Below are 20,709 nucleotides of genomic sequence, written 5' to 3'. Positions count from 1 at the left end.
GCATGGCTCAGGGACCTTCCAGATGGCCACCCCAATCCCATATGCCTCAACTGACATGCTAGTACAGCCATAATTGTACCCACTGTGTTTTAAATCTCAGTTTTGAGGAGGTAATCCTGGTTCTATCACAAAATCTCATAAATTAAATTGAAATCGGTCACATTTATGACTGGTTGTTAAAATGCTGTAAGTGTTATGAATTTATGACACTGTGCTCATATTCAGCTGTTCACTGCTTCTGCTTCTAGGTCTTTTTCTCCTATGTGGGATAAAATTTATATTTGTGGGTGAGATCATTATAAATCTTTTATGTACCACAAGTGCAATTTTAAATGTTTGCAGGCATGGAGAACTGTGCCCATGAGATATCAACTATATTTCATGGGTTATTGCTTCATAGAACTGACAAAAAAAGAGCTTTGCAACCAGTTTACACTCACACACACTTCTTAAGTTTACATGTTTGACCTTTAAAAGCTGGTAGGCAGCATGAAATGTGCAACTTAGGAAATAAAATGCTACATGGTTCATATTTTACTTGGATGCCAGTTTGCCATGTTCATTTTCTTTCAAAGCAGCTTCTCAGAAGACTTGCCCGTGCCCAGTCCTCCAAGGCTTCTTACTGATTCCAGTTACAATTGGACAAGTTCCTCAGGAGTGAGTGTAGTTCATAGATACCTTTGCATAAATCAGTGATGAAGCACAGGCCAGCAGCGATGAATGCGTGGCTCACACTTCATGCAAGCCACTCTGAGTTCTGTAGCCCTCACACTGAGCATTCCTATCACAGTTGCTAGAGATGATATATTTAAAAACATGCGGTACAGAGGAATATATTTTTCAGAAAAAGGTTGTTTGGTTTTATTTCTGTGTGGAAAGATGGTACTAGAATTGGGTGATCTGTTAATAGATGACAAGCTCTGAGCTAGGTCTTAAGGGTGGCATTAACTTACAAGAGCACTTGGAAGAAATTGCGTTGAGAGGCTGGGAAGCCTGGAGTTTCCTAGCTTTGTAGCTGGACTACCAGAACAAATAGATTCACTTCTTTGAGACTTACCTAGGCATGGATTTACCAGGGGAAGAGAGGCTGGAGGAGCTTTCTATCCTCTCTCTCTTTAACTCTGATTGCCAGATACCCATGGTGCACTGTGCAAGGTGCTTGCTCTTTCCTGCTTCCTGGCCCGTATCGCAGAGTTGGACCATTTACCATGCCAAGCAGCACTGGTGAGAGCTGTCCTCTACAATGCCTCTCCACAGTGCTAGGGACACATCTCTGAGACATGACTTAGTTTGAACATCTACAGGCTTCATTGAAGGGAGGGTGTCAGGAGGACGGGGCTGGTCTTTTCTCACTGGTGCCCAGTGACAGGACAAGAGGAAATGGGCACAAACTTGAGTATAAGAAGTTCCACCTAAACATGAGGAGAAACTTCTTTACTATGAGAGTGGTAGAGCACTGGAACAGGCTGCCCAGAGAGGTGGTGGAATCTCCTTCTCTGGAGACATTCAAAACCTTCCTGGACGAGTTCCTGTGCAATGTGCTGTAGGTAGACCCGCTCCGGCGGGGGGGTTGGACTAAATGATCTCCAGAGGTCCTTTCCAACCCCATATGATTCTATGATTTGCTCCATCTTGTTATTCACCTCATTTGCCCAGTTTGGACAAAAGGCTCCTGGAGATCCTATGACTGTTCCTTACTGTGTGTTACTGCTTTTGGTATCCAGTGTAAATACAGTAAGTAAAGATAATTTGATGAGATCCTTGTATCCTTCATACCACTGTGATGAGTTTGGGAAGTACCAACTAGCTCCAGGGAATATTTCTTCATGTTTCACCTATGAATTGTCTATGTATTGTGTTGGATATTTGGTAATTCAAGTATTATTTTCCTTTATTTAACAATCTATGCAATCTCTTTAGCTTTCATGACTTTCTTTTTACCTCAGGCATTACATGTTGTACATGTTGTATTAGAGTGATTACGTAGGACACATATCATTGTCTCTGTCCCCTGATTTGGATACATGAAATTTTGATGAAGAGATGTCAAGATGGCAGTGAGAATGTTACCTCCATCAACATTAGTACAAATGTGCTTGTAAATGTTTTAATGCATATGGGCTTCTTTTGAATGTTTTAACAGCACAACCTAACTACTGAATATTCACAAAACACAAAGCCATTTCATTCATGATTTCTATTTTAACAAATCGGCACAACCTTCTTTAATGCACCATTCATCCAACTTCATAGTATGCATCAAAATACATTTGAATTGTTTATGATTGATGTGGTCATCCTCTTATGATTCCTTTGGGCTAGATAGAAATAGAAATGTAGGGCAGGAGTCTCCATTACTGTGCAGCTGCTTTTCTCTGCACAGTCAGCATAAACTAACCCAAAAGCTGGAGGATCTGGCTCAGCGTAAATGTAATTTTGAGATGATGAGCTGCTGTGGGGCACCTATGTTTCTCTTCCTTAGTGTTGTTGCGATAACATCAAAAGGATGCATGGCCAAAGGGGACGTCAATGGGGAAGGCAACGTAGTGTCTCGCACTCATTCGCATTGACTGTTGGTTGTGATTTTGGTTCACAGTGTGTTGCAGCTGAGCATTAACTGGAGCAGCTTTTGAGCATTTCTGATACAACGGAAAGCAAATGGCCCTTTCACAAAGCAGCACCAGTTCAGATATAGCCAGCTAGGAGGTCAGGTTTAGATACCGTGGGACCATAGGTCTGTATTCTAAAAAGCCTGTAGATATCTGAAGGCTCATATAAGCACCTAATATTACTTTCCAATAGGGTTTGTGACTACAGACACACATTTCTGAAAAATGACAAAGTTCAAGCAATTTGTTCAACTATACCTGATTTCTGCAAGTGACATAGGAGCCTATTTCTCCCCTTTTGGTGAAGCTCAAATTCTTATTTTCTTGGTTTTCAAAGTGGAGTTTATCTGTGATCTTTGACTGGTAATGAGCTTAGGAGCTTCTGAAACTGTTGACATCCAGACTGAAGTCTGTTTGTATCTTTCTGTGACTGTGATCTGCGCTGTCTACAAATGTCCAGAACCCAGGATCTGTTCACTTTCTGTTTTGTTAACAGTTATATTAGAAGGAATTTAAATACTGGACCTATTTCTAAATGGAAGGAAAAGTAGAGGAAAGAAGCGATGTTGCAATCCTTCATCAAAAGAAATCTGTCTGATATTATTGGATGTACCTTTCACTAACTTAAATGTGTCTAAAGGAAATGGATATTGCAAGAATTTATTTTGCTCTCTGACTCTGAATATTTTGCATTAATTAGTTTTGTCTCTTTATAGTTCTCTACCTCAGTAGAACCTGAATCCTTGACTAAAAAGTAATTAAGTCTTTAATTTGACTGTAAAGATTTAAGCAAACACACAGGCAACCATTGGTTTCCTTAATCAGAGTAACCCCATTTATTTATTCTTTTTTTATATAGTCTTTTAATCCTTCTAACATTCCCAAAGACAAGCTAACTACTGTCTGTGTACCTGGGGGATTGTGCAATGCAGACTGACTTTGCAGCAGCTTTTTTTCACTTCTGAAAAAATCACAATCCGCTTAATCTGACAAGCGAAACCTTTGATTACATGTTACCTACACAATACTGCTTTTTTTCTTGCTAAGGCAGACAAGAAAATAAATGCAGAAATATGTCTGCTAAATTTCCAAGTTAGCAATCTGTTGAAGGAAACCGTGATCCTGACAGGTGCAAACGCTGGACTCTCGGGCTTAGGGAGTCTCGGGAGCCTTTCAAAGGTTTCTCACCTCACTGATCCAAAATAAACTTCAGTGCTTAGGAAAAATCAAAACAAGCAAAATGTTTTATGTAGCACAATCTGGTACAGAAGCAAAGAACAGGAAGAGAGAAAGAGAGGGAGAAGAAAACCACAACGGGTTATTTCTGTACTTTGGCCATTAATTACCATTCTTCTATAACTTGTCTTTTGGAGTTGACCTTTTCCTGGATGTCTCCAGTGCTGAGTGTAGCAATAGAAATGCTACTGTTTAAATATTAGCTGTGTCACCAGTAGTTAAAATAGCAGTTGCCTCTCTAGTAGCATTTAACAATTTGTGTAATGAGCATTGTGGACACTAATCCTTTACCATTGCCTCTTTACTGTAAGGACAGTTGCAGGTTTTGGTTATTGATCAGCTTTCGAGGTTTGTACCACTACACATCTCATACAGTAAAAAAAAAAGTCAGGAGGAAATATGCTGTGAAAGGAAGAGATATATCATGCATGCAGTTATCTCAGCTGAGGTGCAGTCTATGACTGGGAGGCAAATCATTCTGCACGTCTCTAATCTTCAGGTGCTAGGAAAAGCACTGCTTGAGAGCTTTTGGCTAACAGTGGACTAAAAAGGAAAGAAAAGCCCTAATACAACACTGTTTACCTTTAGAGTACAATCACTGATCATCTTCTGCCTAAAATAAGTGACTTCAGCACAATCCTCAGCTTCAGTCATCAGGTTTCAGCCGCAGTACCTCAAAGATGTGAATATGCACTTGTAGGGTCATGGTGTTTACCAAGGTTTCTTTTCCTTCAGCTCAGGCACTGTAAAATAATAATAATAATAATAATAATAATAATAATAATAATAATAGAAATAGTCTGTTCCTCTAGAAGGGCTTCTGAGATATTAGTTCAGCCCTAAGCACATCTAAAATTAAGTATGAGACAGATTTATAATTATCTGTGCCACATATATATGTATGTATACACACACATTCCTGTAGTTTGTCACCTATGTATACATGCATGAGTTTGTTTCAGGAGGAAAAATACAGTGGGATCAACATGCAAGACAGAAATAGAGCATCTTCCTGTCTTGAGTAGACTAAATTATTGCTGAACGCTGAGGTTAATGTACACTCTGAATTGGGGCCTGCACAGCTGGGATTCTCAGTGCTGTTTGATCTGCCCTTTCAAGCTCTGATGATCCTGCTAAATTGCATTTAATGGACACAGGGCTGAAGTACAAAAAAATGAGAGGGCTTGTTATAAAACAATAGAGACAACTTAGCTCACATGTACACCTGTTCTTTGTACTTCATGAAAGACTTTGTCCTGATCAGGGGGGAAATATTTTACGAAACACTCCGCTGGCATTGTTTGCTTGAGTTTCAGAAATGCGACTGCCATTTTCAGGTAGTTGGACTTACAGTCACTACAGCCACGGATGAGTTTTATAGGAGGTGTTTGTACTTGGCTAGTCACATCAGAACAGAATGTCATACACCTGCACACTCCATTGGTAGAAAGAAAACTATTATGAATAACTATTAGCCAGACATATCTGATTAAAATTGATTGATTTCACCCACGCAGGCTACTGAAGACTTACACAATTGCAGTAGCTTTATGAAAACATCCTCCCCACTTTTCTTGTCTGGCGAGATGACATTCAAAATTTATCACAGCTGAAAAATGGGAATTTTATATTGGTGTTCTTTTTTGTAGTTTCCCAGGATATTCATAGTAGAGGGAGGTGCAAACTGAAAAATTTGTCTTTTCTTTTTGTTGAAGATTTTAGTAGATTTTTCTAGATGCTTGTTTCCAAATAAGCATGACAAATATTTCCTTTTTTTTTTTCCTGAAGTGATTGAATGTACTTTCCATCTTCTGAACCTTAGGTTTATATACCTATTATTCTGTTCATTGCTAAACTTATCTGTGTGCCCAAGATTGCTCATGAGATCCAGTTGCTGTGTCTAGTCTTTAAATTCTGGTAATAAAAGTGGTCCTTGACAAATTGCTATGATCCTAAAATCAATATGATGCTATATAAATCTGGGAAAAAAAAAAAGCATTTAGTTGACACAAAAAAACCAAGGAAAAACTGATTCACCTATATTGAGTAGGAATATAGAAATAAAACGGTTTGTCTCCTGTTTGTACGTAATCTAGGCAGCAACATTTAGTCTGAAAATAACCATCTGAAAACTTTACACATAAACTATATGTATAATTTCTCTGTACACAAAAAACAAGGAAAATGTGCAGTGGAATTATAGACCTCTTCATACTGATATTCTGATTTCTTTCAAACTTGACCTCAAATATGTACCTGAAAGGGGAGCAGTATTCTCTGAGGTCCACACTTATCCCTATATTACATGTATTGATTTTATGAAAACTGCATGTGGAATTGTGGAAGCCTGTCTGAAGAATGTTTCCTATCATAGCATGCTTGATATTGCAAGTAGTTGAGGAAAATTTTGGAGACTGGCTAATGAAGAAGGCATTTTCTCTTTTTTTTTTTCCATGTGTTAACAATCATTTTGGGCCACTTGAGAAATAGTGGTAGTCTCTGTAGGTAAAAATGTGTGACAGTGCTGTATAAAGACTACTGCAGAACAGGTCTATATTTATGTATTTTATTTTTTGACTCATACAACTGAGTAGGTTGGAAGGGATCTTTCAGATCATTGAGGTCAACCTAACACCAACAAAAACCATCACTATACCATGTCACAAAGCACCACATCTACCCATCTTTTAAATACCTGCAGGGATGAGGACTCCACCACTTCCCTGGGCATCTTCTTCCAATGCTTAATAACCCTTTTGGCTCCTAATATCCAATCTAAACCTCCCCTGGCACAACTTGAGGCTGTTTCCTCTTGTCCTTTCGCTCCTCCTGATTTTACCTGAATTAGTTCCTGCTTCAAATCTATGAGTTGTAGCTGAGTTGGGATATTAGATAAATGCTTGTGGCAGAAGTCTGAGAGGTGACCATAATGATGTGATCTCTCCCAGCCACTCCAAAATTGGAGTTTTCTAGCTACTCTTCTGAATTATTCACCTGACTGCTAGATGGGGATGAGAGTAAGATGGTTTCCATCAGGATCTATCAGCTGTATGGAAACAGGAGAATAAGGAATAGTGTTATTGAATTTTGCAAGTGCTATTGAACTTTGCATTTCAGGTCCTTAAAACTCACTCTGGAGGAGCTCCAAAGTACTTTGCCTCTCCTTCAAGGAAAAGAATATTACGCTAAGTGGTAGATTGTTTCTTCTGGGAAACTGATAGGAAGCATGGTTAGAAAATAGCCAGCAAAGGTGAAATGGGAATATAAAATTGTAGGGTAAGAACAATTAGCTCAGCTACTGTAGGGAGGTAATTTAATTAGATGATTCAGGGAAAAGCAATTTAGGTTGTCTTTTTTTTTTCTTTTCTTTTTTTTTTTTTTTTTAAATCAATGTGTTAACTCTGAACTAGTAAGAGAGAACAGCAAGAATACAAAGCAAAGATTGCCAGTAACAGGTAAGTGTGTTGTTCTCTATGGTGACTGGTTTTGAGGCAGGCTGAAGATGGCAAGCTGAGAAAATTGGAAAGAGGAGGCTAATTTAAAGAAGAGATAGTCTTGTTTCCAGTCATATTCCTGCTTGAATTCCAAATGTCTGCAGATCATGGATTTAGTCTGGCCTATTAAATATCTAACTTTCAAATCCAGATTGAGATCCAAATCACTGCTGAATTTACACTTCACTGAAGGTAAGAGATTAGATCCAGATCACTGATCACCACAGCACTGCACAGAAAATCCAGGTGTGTTTACTTAATTCCTTAATTTATTAATCTTTACCTACTTCTTCCAAGAAATCTACTCCTAAAGGTGGTCAGATACCACAGTTATGAGAACAATAAGATGCTCTGGACTGAGCTTTTCTGATTGATTGTCTGTAAGACAGTGGTTGCTCTGTAAAGCCAACGTGCCTCCTTCATAGCTGGCCCCAGGCCCCTGCAAGCAATAGAATGTTTTTTATTGAAAAATTTTTGATGTATGTACAGAATAGTCTGAAAGAAATGGGCCACTAAGCCAAAAGCTTTTCAAAACATTAAATCTGATTGTTTTTGTCTCCGTAGTAAACCCTTTTGTTTCCACCTGCCTTTTCTGTTTTGATTGCTGTGTTTAGTACCGTAATATGAAAATGGCCCCAGCAGGCTTCTGATGCTAAGAATGGTAGGTGACTTAACATGGCTCTATTTTTTGCCTTAAGTATCTTGTCTCCTTATTTCCTATATTGAACACTCCAGGATGGAGTTTCCTCCAAATTAGAACGGCAAGTGTGTGGAGTGGCTGCTGCAGAACTTGCTGGGAGTGCCGAGCAGCAGTGCCTCTGGAGGGTGCCTCCACGGAAAGGACTGGGAACTACAGAGGGCTGGGGTTCAGGAATGAGGTGCCGCAGCTGCGGAGACGCGTGCCACCTTTTATCGTTGCAGGGGTTTCCTGAGAGCTTCAGGTGATGGTGGATCACTGTGCTACTCTGCTCTTACACTGTAAATAACTGCTTTCTAACGGAGGGGCTGTTTTAACACACTAGTTTATTGGATACAGATAAAAGAATAACAGTTGGATAGTTTAATAAAGAACAATGGTATGATAGTATAACAATAGTTTAATAAACACAAGTACTTTTACTACAAATACATGTAACTTTATGTAAGCAGTCTGTATCAGCAAAACTGTGGCAGTTATGGGGAGTTCATTGTTAGTATTATCTAATTATAAAAAATGCAAAAGTACTAATCTGAGTAGAGACCACGGTACTCTGGTATTTTTAATAAGAAAGGAGGCATGGTCTGCTTGTTGGGGACTAGAATGGTCTTGGTCATTCATATCCCTGCACAGATTTACTTTCTGATCTTCCCTAGCCACTGAGGTGAAGATTTTCAAGCACAGATGAAGTGCTTATGTCCATGTTTTACCATTTAATAAAAGTGGCTTGATTTTCAGAGTATCTGTGTCTCCCCTATCTCCTAATTCCAGTGCAAATCATGATTACTTGCAACTGAGGTGAATTTGGCAGCTGGGACTGTAATTACCCTTCATCCTTCCCACTCAGTGCAACTGATGGTAGTGGTGTCGTCTGGATTTACTGAGCTGAATTTTACTCTTGGCTGAGCAATTCAAGCCAATATTTTCAAAGGCATCTATAGGGAGTTATGTCCAGATCTTACCGAAAACCAGCAGGATCTTGGTGGCTATTCCTTTGGATTCCCTTGGGAAAAAAAAAGAGCCTAGATTTCCTGACTTTGATCATTAAAAGAGATGGTGGAATTTGTTTCCACCCTGTAAGAAACCTTTGTCAGGTCTTACTCAGAGGCCAGAGCTGAACTATTCACAGAGTGATGATGTCATATTAATGATGGTAGTATAACTATGATGCGATTTACTTCTCATCAAGAAAATAAACACAATTTATTAGCCTAACTACAGAATCCTGTATTATGCTAATGCACTTCCACCCAGCAATGAGAGGAAATTTTTTCCATTACCTCTTACATTTCTATTTCAAAGGAATGAAATTTCATATTTCTCTAGAACTGTTCTATTCTATGAAGAACTTGTCAGTTTTTAGGACTGATGTAAGATTAAAGGATTGGCAGGGGAGGAACTAAAAGCCCAATCGCTGTTTTCATCAGCACAGGGCTGGTGTGGTGGGTGATCTGAGACATTTAATGATGACTCCAGTAAAGATTGCTGCTGCTCAGTCACCATCATGGGGAGGGATAATGGCTCTCTGCTAACTGTCTGAAGGTAGTTTCCTTCTCATTCTTCACCTGAATGGAAGACTACTTTTTCCCCATCCCAGAGGGATCTCTAATTCAAGGGCTGAATTTGATTAGGGCTCAGCTAACTCCGACTGTCCTGCATTTACAGCTGTGTGGAAATGTACATACAAGCTGCTATCACAGAGCAGTTCACGCAGGGTAACTTGTCAGCCAACCTCCTGTTCATACGCTCGTGCACCATGGTAATGTGAGGTGATTCAAGGTAGTTAACTTTCAAGGAGACAAGGCAATCCTTGTATTTGGGATCTCTAAAAGAAGAAAAGCTGTCTTTGCATTGCTTTAAATACAATATGTGCTTTTTACAGTGTGAATAACGTTCTCTAGTATCTGTATTTGGTTTAGTAACTACAATAAATCTGACTCTGGAACATAAGCCTAGAGAGCGTTTGTTTCTTTTTGTTGGAAGGATGGTTTTATTTCTTTCATAGGATATTTTTCAGATTTCTTTGCAAAACTTTTTGTTTCCTATGAAGGGTTTTGTCTGTGTTTGCATCTATCACTGGAGCTTGTACAAACTTGGAAGTACTTTCACAATATGCCAGCAGTCATTTTCCTTTCAGTTCTGTCCATTTCTAGAAGAAAGAAAGAAAGTTGGCATGCTGTGGGGCTTGAATACAGTATGTTTCCTCTTGTCATACTGTTCCAGCAGTCAGGCAAAGATCACAGATTTTTTTCCCTTCAGATGGCCATAAACCATTTTACATTAGAAGTTTTCAGGTAACTATCTGTCACTAAACCAACACATAAGCAGCATGATTTATCACAGTGAACAGAGCTGGCTCAAAAATATTCATGAGTCGGTGAACATTTAGAGCTCAATCTAAAAATGTTGCATGCAAGAAAAAAAGGAGAGCATTTAATAGAAGCTTCAGGCTTTAATCTCTCGGCTTTACAGACATGCTAGCATATGGATTCACATGTGTCTGCCATGTGGTAGAGTTTGTACTTCTCAGAATCCAAAGCAAATAACATTTTAAGCTTTCTTTTTCAGGGGAAGAAGGGGACAAAACATTCACATACTAATAGCTCATACAACTGAAGAGGAAAAAGCTCGGCCCACTCAAATCATGTAAATGGAGAGTGACAACAAAAGCTCCAACCTGGGATGTTTGCATGGACTCACATGTACCAGGACTGAAGAAAGAGAGGTGAGGCCAGCTAACACTTGCATGTGAAGCCTCTGGGGCAGGAGACCTGGCAAAGGAAGGTGAGAGCTAAAAGGCAGTGGATGACTCCAGCGATAAGGAGAAGACAGGTGCCTGGAAGGGCCTGTCACTCGGAAGGGGAGCTGGGCATGGGAAGGCATGCTGCACCAGCTGGAGAGGATGGCCACAGCCCTGTGTGGAGGTATCCTAAGCATCCTCTCTGAGACCGTGCAGGGCTGAGCTCCATTAACTAAGGGCAGAGAGTAACTGGCAAATCCCAGCCTGATACATATATAAATATAGCAGTCAGCTCAGAGCAGGTGGACTCTTTGGCGTTCGGGCGGGATGGGTCTGACGGGTCTGATTGCAGGATTGGTTGTCCTTTATTAAGAATTTATTTAGATCTATTTTTTGCAATGCTTTATTATTTAAATGTTGCTTGTGTATATCAGAAGAAGAAAACAAAAACCCCCATATATTACAGTGTGTTCTTACAACACATCAGATATAGAAAATGCACCTCACTTGTTTACTGTCCACTACTCAAAAATTCCCAGACAGTATATTTGTTCCAAAACAAATTACCCTTAGGGATTTTTTTAGATTATAATATCCAGGGTGTTCCTATATATACAGCAGAAGGGTTATTAAAAATAAATCAGATTCTTAATAATGGAATCATTCCCTTGAGTACAAGAGCTGAGTGGCATTTGCTAGTTGAAGGACAAAACTTTCTGTCAAATTGAAGATTCAGAAACTTCTAATCAAAGCCAGAGAGACCCCTTCCTCCTCCTCCTCCTCCCTTGCTGGAGACAAGCGCTAGTTAGCTGCCAGGAGGCAGATGGGAGGTGTATTTAAATGCACAATAACGGCGGGTGCGATGGTTTGATAGGTGACAACCCCACCAGACCACTCCAATTGCATGACAGCTGCCTGCAGTCAGCCGCACGCTTGTAGGTATAGATAGATGCATTCTCCCGGCGGGACCCTGCAGACAGCCACATTCTTCCAGTCTTGTGCTATAGTCAGCTCGCTTTCAGCGGCTTATATTGTAATCAACTACATTCTTATATTAATATGTTATAGCCCTCCCTCCTCAGGGCTGTATGTTGCCCTGCCAAAGTCACTTGCTGTAGTCAATCAGACAGGCACAGCCTGATAGGTGTATGAAGGGGACAGAAGTTTTTACTGGGAGGGAAGCACATATGCTCTGGGCTGCTGTAGCATTATAATCCCATGCTATTACCAGACCACTGTCCTTTAAAGTATAATAAGGAGTCAGAGGACATAACCATATGCTGGCTTCCATACGTTTTCACCGAAATCACTTCACTCTCAGGGACTATGCTGCCAGTTCCCAGGGGGCTCTTCTCCATCCAATAAGCTGGAGTGTCACACTTGATTTGTTGTTTGTCCCTAAGGTATACCTCCCGTATTCACCTGCATACTGGTGGCTGTGTAGATATTGCCTAACGAGCAGCTGAGGCCTCTTAAAGTTTCTCAGGACTTTTACATTAGCCTCCTTTCCCTCTATCCTGCACCCCATTCCTTAAATCTTATTTTAATTACAGGTACTGTCACTGAAAGAAAGAAGAAAACGGACAATTGCCTTTTCTAGGGGAAGCCAAGTGAAAGGCCAGAACGGGGAAGAGCTACAAACTTCTCCAGCCTCCAGATTTTAATGAGCCTATTAGTGTGTGGAAATGCCTATCCCTCAGTGTGCAGAGTGCTGACAAGCAGGTATCATTCATTAGGTAGTCTTGCTTTATATATCACGACATTGCCTACAAAAAGCTAAGTTTTGGAATAAAGCAGTTCCTTTTTTTCCCTTATGGGTTTTTAAATTAGTGGTGGATTGTCTTTCAGACGGACAGGCTTGTATCTTCCTGCATAACTCCTCACTCGCTCTAGAAGAATCCACAAAAGCCAAATGTCTAACGGGTAGCAATTATAATCCCAAGATACATCAGATATTGTCTGGGATGGTGCTGCCCTTAGACTGGTCTAATAGAAGGGCAATAGGAATATGAGAGAATTGCTGGCACCAATACTGGTTCATTTCTCTGTTTCTAATTCACCACCCACCGACAGAGTCAGTTATTACTGTTTTCTCAACCATCACTATTTTCCTTCATGTTGCACTTAGGTCATCACTTCCTTCCTTTGAGATGTCAATAGTATTAAGTTGTGGGACATCAGGTGTTCCCTTTTGTAGATGGTGCTGTGCACCTCAATGAACTAATTTCATTTACCCCCTTTTTTTAAGACAAGAACCTAGTCTATATTTTGCTACTTGTTTAACATCAGATATATTTTTATACCATATAAATTACCATATATAACATAGTAACGTAATTACCATACATAACAACTACTGCAACTAAGAGATGATAGTTCTTTGAACCAGTAATACACCTTTGAGTCATCACTTGGTGTCACCTCTGAGTGACTCAAACTATCACCTTTGGGCCATTATGCCAGAGAAGCTGTCTTGTCTATATGGTAACAAGACAAGGCTATGATCAAATATGATCGTTATTGAAGTCTCTAAAAGCATTTCTTACAGAATAGAGGTGAAGTGCCTGCACACTGTCCAAATTCCTGTATAATTATAGTTTGCTTCCCCAAACTCTTTCTGTAGCTTTGATGACAACTTTTATTTTTGCATGAGCTTTCTGAAGCTGATGGTTAAGAACTGTTAAACAGTAGCTCTTTCTAAAGAAAGCAGAGCCTTGTGTAGTGCATCACTTTTCAGAGAACCAGTAGATCCACTGAAGTTGAAAGGTGCTATGTAACTGTAAGCTCACTGTCATAAATAAAGTAACTTAGTCCAAGTCTGCCCTTGTTTACACACAGTGTAGCTTCATTGCATTTACTGTAGCTGCACATTGTACAAATCGGAGTAGAATCTGGTTCACTAATTCTAATTCTGTTTTGGCTGGACAAACAGACAATGTGCCCAGACAGAATTGTCATTGCATATAAAAGAAGTGCTTTACATATTTTCAAAGTATCATTAAGACACTTATTTGGGCTGCAGTCTAGGAGCATCTCAGAACACAACCCCAATGACATTGCAGCTGTTGTGCTTGGGCATTAAAAAGGCAGTCTTTCCTTTCATTGTAATCATTTAAAAATTACCAGTCATGTGCGGACTCTACGAGCCTGACCCTCAGCCCCTGTGAGTCAGGATGGGAGTCAGGGCACGTCTTTCCATTGAAGTGTGCATGCTTTGAATCACTCTCTGGATTTTGACACCAGGTAGTGGACTGTTTATTGAAATAATCTGAAATACTTAATATCTGAGGACTGAGTTCATGATGCCAAGCACAGCACAGGTGGGAAAAGGGGGTTTTGAGCACTTCTATTAGTGTAATATTGGAATTCCTCCTCTCAAGTGAAATGAGGCAACTCTCTGGCACTGTTAGCTGTAGGACAACCACCCCCACAGCCTTCTACTCCACAACAGCCCTTTGAATCTGCAGGAAAAACATCATGGTTAATCTGTGATTCATTACAATGTGTGATTGTGCCTGTGTTGGAGGGGTAACATCTCTCTTCCTGCAAACAGCAATGCTGTATGAGAGTAATCTTATCTTACGTTATGCTCAAAGCAGCATTCCCTTTTGCCACGCGCTCTATCTGTTGTTAAGTGTTGGCTCCTTCCACAACTTTGTCAGCCCTATTTTTGTGATAGAGGGGGGTCCTATTCTGATATTGCTCCAAATCAGTGTTGCACAACTGTTGAACGTGGCTGAGAGCTGTGCTGTTCCTGGCGGCACAGCCCTAGTTGCCGTAAAGCCCCAGGAAAGGCACTTCATGCTCTGTCTTCATGTGTGGGCTTCTGCTTTAAGGATGTAGCACAGTGCGCAGACATTGCTAAATTGTCAGAGTTGCTTGGGTGTTAGTTTGGCTCATGCTGTCTTCACTGGACTTTTTCGTGTGGGCCAATATAATGAATAGTATTATTTATAATTTATAGATGTATAAATTATAAATACAAATATGTTAGTATTTTATATGGAGAAGCATATCAGAGGAAGGCAGTTCACATGATCAGGATGTTGGCTCATGCAGCACCTCACATCAGATGGCAGAACTGTAACAACAGCTTAGTAATAATAGACAGTAAATCCTCAGGTTTATGCAGTAGGAGCAGTATGTGTCTCATGTGCCACATTGCCACCTGTCATAGGATCACAGGAAAATTCAGGTTTGAAGTGACCTTAGGAAGTCATTTAGTCTAACCTCTGCTTTGCAATTTTCTTTGCCACTTACTATATAGAAAGCACATTTACAACAGCAGAGTGGATCTGAAGTAGTTTCAGCATCTGTTTGCCGTGGTGAGGTGTTGTCTCCCATAGTGATGCCTGGCAGCAGATTAGTGGGCAGTGAGTTAGTTCTGCAGGAATCAGTGGTCTTTAAAAGAGCCACAGTGCACACACATCTCTGCAAATGACTGAAGATCCAGAGGACAGTCTGGATATAAACATAAGCGCAGAAGCCTACCAGTAATATGGAAAGAGTCTGGAATTATTCTAAGACAAGTTCTTCACAAAGATAAGGGATATTTTGGGGAGTGACTCAGAAGGACTTCAAGGATGTTGTGAGGTTACACAGGGAGAAAATTAGAAAGGCCAAAACCTGCCTAGAAATTAATCTGGGTGGAAACAGAGCGGCAAAGAATGATGAAACGGCTGAGGTACTTAATGCCTTCTTTACCTTAGGAGTAAGAACAGTTGTCCTCAGAGTGCCCAGCCCCCTGAGCTGGAAGGCAGGGACAGGGAGCAGAATCAAGCCCCCATAATCCAAGAAGAAATGTTTAGTCACTTGCTACACCACTTAGACATACACAAGTCTATGGGGCTTGATGTCATCCACCCAAGGGTACTGAGGGAGCTGGTGGAAGTGCTCACCAAGCCACTTTCCATCATTTATCATCAGTCCTGGCCAACTGGGGAGGCCCTAGTTGACTGGAAGATAGAAAATGTATAGGCCAATGGTATGAGGTTCAACAAAGGCAAGTGCCAGGTGCTGCGCTTGGGTCACAACAACCCCATGCAGGCACTACAGGGTTGGGGAAGAGTGGTTGGAAAGCTGCCTGGCAGAGAAGGACCTGGGAATGTTGGTTGATAGCCAACTGAATACAAGCCAGCAGTGTGCCCAGGTGGCCAAGAAGGCCAGTAGTATACTGGCTTGTATCAGAGATAGTGTGGCCAGCAGGATCAGGGAAGCAATCGTCCCCCTTTACTGGGCCCTATTGAGGCTGCACGTTGAATTCTGTGTTCAGTTCAATTCTTCCTCATTAGAAGAAAGAGGTTGAGGTGCTGGAGCATGTTCAAAGGGCAATGAAGCTGGTGAAGGATCTAGAGAACAAGTTTTGTGGTGAGCGGCTGAGGGAGCTGGGGTTGTTTAGCCTGGAGAAAAGGAGGCTGAGGAGAGACCTTATCACTCTCTACAACTACCTGAAAGGAGGTCGTAGCAAAGTTGGGGGTCAGTCTCTTCTCCCAGGTAACAAGTGGGAGGATAAGAGGAAATGGCCTCAAGTTGTGCCAGGGGAGGTTTAGATTGGATATTAGGAAAAAATTCTACACCAAAAGGCTTATCAAGCATTGGATTAGGCTGTCCAGGGCAGTGGTTGAGTCACCATCCCTGGAGGTGTTTAAAAGACATGTAGATCTGGTGGTTAGGACACAGTGGTGGTCTTGGCAGTGCTAGGTTTATGGTTGGACTGAATGATCTTAAAGGTCTTTTCCAACCTAGGCAATTCTATGATTCTATGAATTCTATAATTTTGACTTCTCCTGGCAGAGTGATCCAGGGACAAGGTAGTGAATTGAGGAATCTAACCTCAGCTCTACTAAGGAGGTCATCTGTGGTCTTTGCTACTTTGATGCTCAGTTTTACCTCTTTTGGATAGAATGCATGCAAATCTGCAGATAAATGTTATCCAAGAGCAAAATTTTTTCTTCATCATTAAAAATCCTTGCCACATGAAATAATTAGAAGTAATGCCAGGTTTTAATTACGAGTCAAAGCACTTAAAATTTAGTATGTTTGAATCTGGTAGCATTCAGTTTGAATTTGATCTGTAGTGAGGGTACAGGATATAGGACTGAAACAACTGCTAGAAAAGAATATGTTTCCTGGAGAGTGACCAGCATGGGCATACACAACATATCTAATGTTAATGGTTTCTGCACTCTGCTATGCCTCACCTTTAACAGTTGTAATTTGTTCCAGGCAACCAACCACTCTTTCTCTCTTTGTTTTAATTCCTACAGATAATAGTATCGTGTTCTACACACAGTTGGAATCTGAAGGGTACTAAGAAGAGGAGAGGCATTATATTATAGCCACATTGTACTTGAAGGAATTGCCCTTGCTTCACTTTCAAGGATCCTACTGTTCTCTACAAATTTGGTCTTCTTTCATCATATCATTGAAAGTGATCTTTATTAAAGAAATATGAGCCTTAGAAAGAATCCTGTAGCAGCTTGTTTATTAAATGAATAATGCTTTAGTGGTTCATCCTTATGGACATTGGAAAATGTTATCTGAAGCAAGCTGAAATGTACAGAATCACAGTATCATAGAATATCTCGAGTTGGAAGGGGCCCATAAGTATCATGGAGTCCAACTCCCTGAAGCAGAGGTCTTTATAATTAATTCTTTGGGCTGCATGCAGGTATGGTGATGTTGGTGCCACAGGTCTTGTGATGAGGAGGTTGAACTGCACTAACTGTTGTTAATGAGAAAAAAGGTGCCTTAGAAGCATTACCTCTCCCCCTGGGAAGTCCTCCCATGGTTCTCTTCCGTTACGGCAAGGATGACCACTGCGGCTTCCAGGGAGCTACATAACATTTGGCTGCCTAGACAAAGTATTGGTCTTTCTGGAGACAACAAAATGCTTTATTTTGTAACTAAAAATGATTTCCATGTGCAAGTAATATCTGATCAAGGACATATGTCTGCAGAGGCCTGTTGTTTTTTGTCTGGAGTGCCTGCTTACTGATTTAAAGTCAAATTCTGCAACCTTATATCAACACAAGCCCATTGTCTCCAGAGATTGAGAACAGAGTTTGGCTCTGGCACCAGAGAGGTCTACCACAAACCATGTAATTCCAGTGTATGTATGATGTGCGACTTGTAACCTTGTTCTCTGCAGAGTAAGTGGTTTGTACATCTCTTATGGAGACACGGTAAAGAATTCCAGCTCTGCAGCTGAAATTCATTCTATTTTAAATTGCCCTCCTGCATTTACAAACAACAGAGTTTGCCCACTTCTGTATAAACAATGATTGTGGTATAAATAACCTTGAATACTTTGTACACTGAGTCTGTGGTGGGATGAGCTAAAGGTCAGAACGAGGCTTAGAGAAAGTACTATCCAAATAGGAAGAGAATATCTAAAACAAAAGCTGTACGGTTAAAAAAAAATATAAAAAAACCCCCAAACATTCTGCACTGGTGTAAACTACTCTTCCTTAAAGAAGAGAGTGATATGTGAATTCTAAACCTAGGCTTTCCAGTTAGGAACTGTTTTTTGAAAGGTCGGTCTGTGATGCTTTTTTCGATCAAAGAGGTTTTAAAAAGTTTGAAACCCAAATTCTAAGTAGCATTTTCTCTTGTATTCTAAACATCTGTGCTGTTTATTAGGAATGGCATCAGATTTTGCCAATTCAATCTTATTTTGTGTGTGGGCCTTGAAGTAGTAGCACCACTCTTTCTTCAGCGCAATTGCTGGGTTCTTGGGATTTCCTAAAATTGCTAGTAGAATATCATCCTGGAAGTAATTTTTTTTTTTTTTTTATTTTTTTTTAAAGGGGCAAGGACAGAGAGAGAAAAAAGGCACAAGATATGGTCTTAATTTGTGCAACATCGATACACATTGCAGAAATTATTTGCGCTTTCAGTTCTACTGCCAGTTTCCTATTTTCTTAAGGCAAAATTGTCACTGTATTTGAAAAAGTATCTGATTAGTAATAATAATTACTGTGATATTACCAACTGTGCTTTTTGAATAGATTTTTAAATTGTCTCTTATGTCTTTCTCCTTCAGTTGAGGTAATAGTAAAGAAAGAAAGAGGATATTATTTTTACATTACCATTAGTTTAAAGCAGGGAAACCTCATTAGGAGAAGTTTAGTTCCATCTGCAGTAGAAAGTGCTATACATGCTGTGCACGAAAGTGTGAGACATACAGCTTATTATACAAAGACAAGACTCAGAAGCAAATCAAAAATGGATATGAAAACTGGCTTTACTGTGTCCATGTAGTGCCTGTAGTTTAAGTATAGAACGTTTCTTGAAAAATAGGACACAAACCAAACAATATCTGCAAAACATATCAACATTTTAATGAAGTTTTATGCATGCATTTTGTGGAAGCTAGAAGAATCCTATACAGGATATTGAATCCCAGTGTTTCCAGCTGATCAGACTAATACTACCTCTCTTTAAAGCCTGGCTTATTGTGTATCTTGAAACACCTTTTATTTCTACATGTAATCTACTTACCTACTCCTTTCCCCCTTGCGCTGTTAGGGTGCATTGTAGCCTTGCCTTCACTTGAAAAAATCAACCCCTTTGAGCTGAAGAGGCCTCCGCACTTCTCAGGTGCTCAACCTCTTGCATAACCAGCCTGGGGATGCCTCCTGTGGTATGTGCAGCTCAGGAGCCGAGGCCCTGGGAACAGCTGTCCCCTCATGAATCATTCATAGGGGTGAGCTGTGATGATGAATGATCAGCTGTGAACAATGCATAACATCAAGAGAAAATAAATGCATTTCACCCTAATTTCATTTTTTGCCCCCAGAGGTGGGGCAGAGTCCCAGGTGTCTCCATGGCAGGATAACTTCAGTGATGGAGCAACCTGGCCACTCCTTTCCAATGACCCTATAGGTCTTCTCGGGACCTTTCCCAACAGGAGATGAAACAGCAGTGATGATAACATAAGACATTAGGTGTGGGCTAGGAAACAGAAACATTTGTTCAAGCCTTTAACTTTTGCTGTATTCCCAGATTTTGGACAATTCATGAAAAATTAAATGGGTGACTATTTTCTGGCTGGCTGGGGAATGCCAAGTCACATGCTATTGTTTCTGCTCTTTGACTGGTTGCCTTCTATAGCTAATCAACACAGTGTCATTTTGAAATTCACATCTGGGAACTCTTTGAGCTAAATATGCACTTTTCATAAGCTCTGGCAACTGTAAAGCTCCAAATGCTTGAATATTCAAGGAAAATAAACACACATGCTAAGAACGTGACAAAATGGAAATCTGTGTCAAGTTTGAAAGAACACTGTAGGATATCCTCTGCCCCCTGCTCTCCACTCGACTGTGCTCAGTACCAGGAGTAGATGGCAGAAATATGTGTCCCTTACGTAAGATGTGCTCGCAATGCCCCTGAACTTTTGGCATCGGTTCAGAACGTAGTGAACTGGATCGTGCCAGTTTAAATATATCTGGTCATTTTCCAGTACACTGCTCAGCTGTCTACCTTTCAGAGCCCTAGCTGGCATCTCAGTAAGCTCAATCTGCATTTCTGTGTTTGCTAATGCTACTGGGTTCTCTAGTGGGAAACTGGATATTATTATGTTGAGAGCACGGGGCTGGGAACCACAAGATCCGGAATAATTTTTGGTGGCTACTATGATTTCCTGCAAACTTCTGGAGACGTTCTTCTGGCTTGTAGAATTTAGAGCAGATTCACAGACCCCAGTCTAATGAAGTACACTTTTAATTTTGAGCATGTGAGTAGTCACATGGCATTCAGAGGAATGAGGCTTTGATCTCTTTAGGGTTCAGCTTCTTGTGTGTATTTCACAGTATCTCTGGATAACGAAGCCCAAAAGAGTTTGGAGACTATTAGGAGGAGTCACACAGTCATGGGCAAAATGACATGCTTCAGATTTCTAAAACAGATATGCAGATTTGGATATTGTTT

General features: G+C 40.4%; 1 long non-coding RNA gene across 1 annotated transcript in view; it reads left to right on the top strand.

Moving 5' to 3' along the window:
- The window catches only part of LOC106896618, a 92,741-nt gene extending 74,870 nt beyond the window's left edge, over window positions 1-17,871 (top strand). The window contains exons 13-15 of the long non-coding RNA XR_001413649.1: window positions 10,605-10,761; window positions 12,330-12,498; window positions 17,043-17,871. This is a non-coding gene — a long non-coding RNA (uncharacterized LOC106896618). The remainder of the gene's footprint in view (window positions 1-10,604; window positions 10,762-12,329; window positions 12,499-17,042) is intronic.
- Window positions 17,872-20,709: the final 2,838 nt, after the last annotated feature.

The sequence above is a fragment of the Calidris pugnax genome, unplaced genomic scaffold (assembly GCF_001431845.1).
Source record: "Calidris pugnax isolate Ruff unplaced genomic scaffold, ASM143184v1 scaffold171, whole genome shotgun sequence".
Taxonomy (NCBI): Eukaryota; Metazoa; Chordata; class Aves; order Charadriiformes; family Scolopacidae; genus Calidris; species Calidris pugnax.
This window is presented reverse-complemented; position numbering and strand designations above follow the sequence as displayed.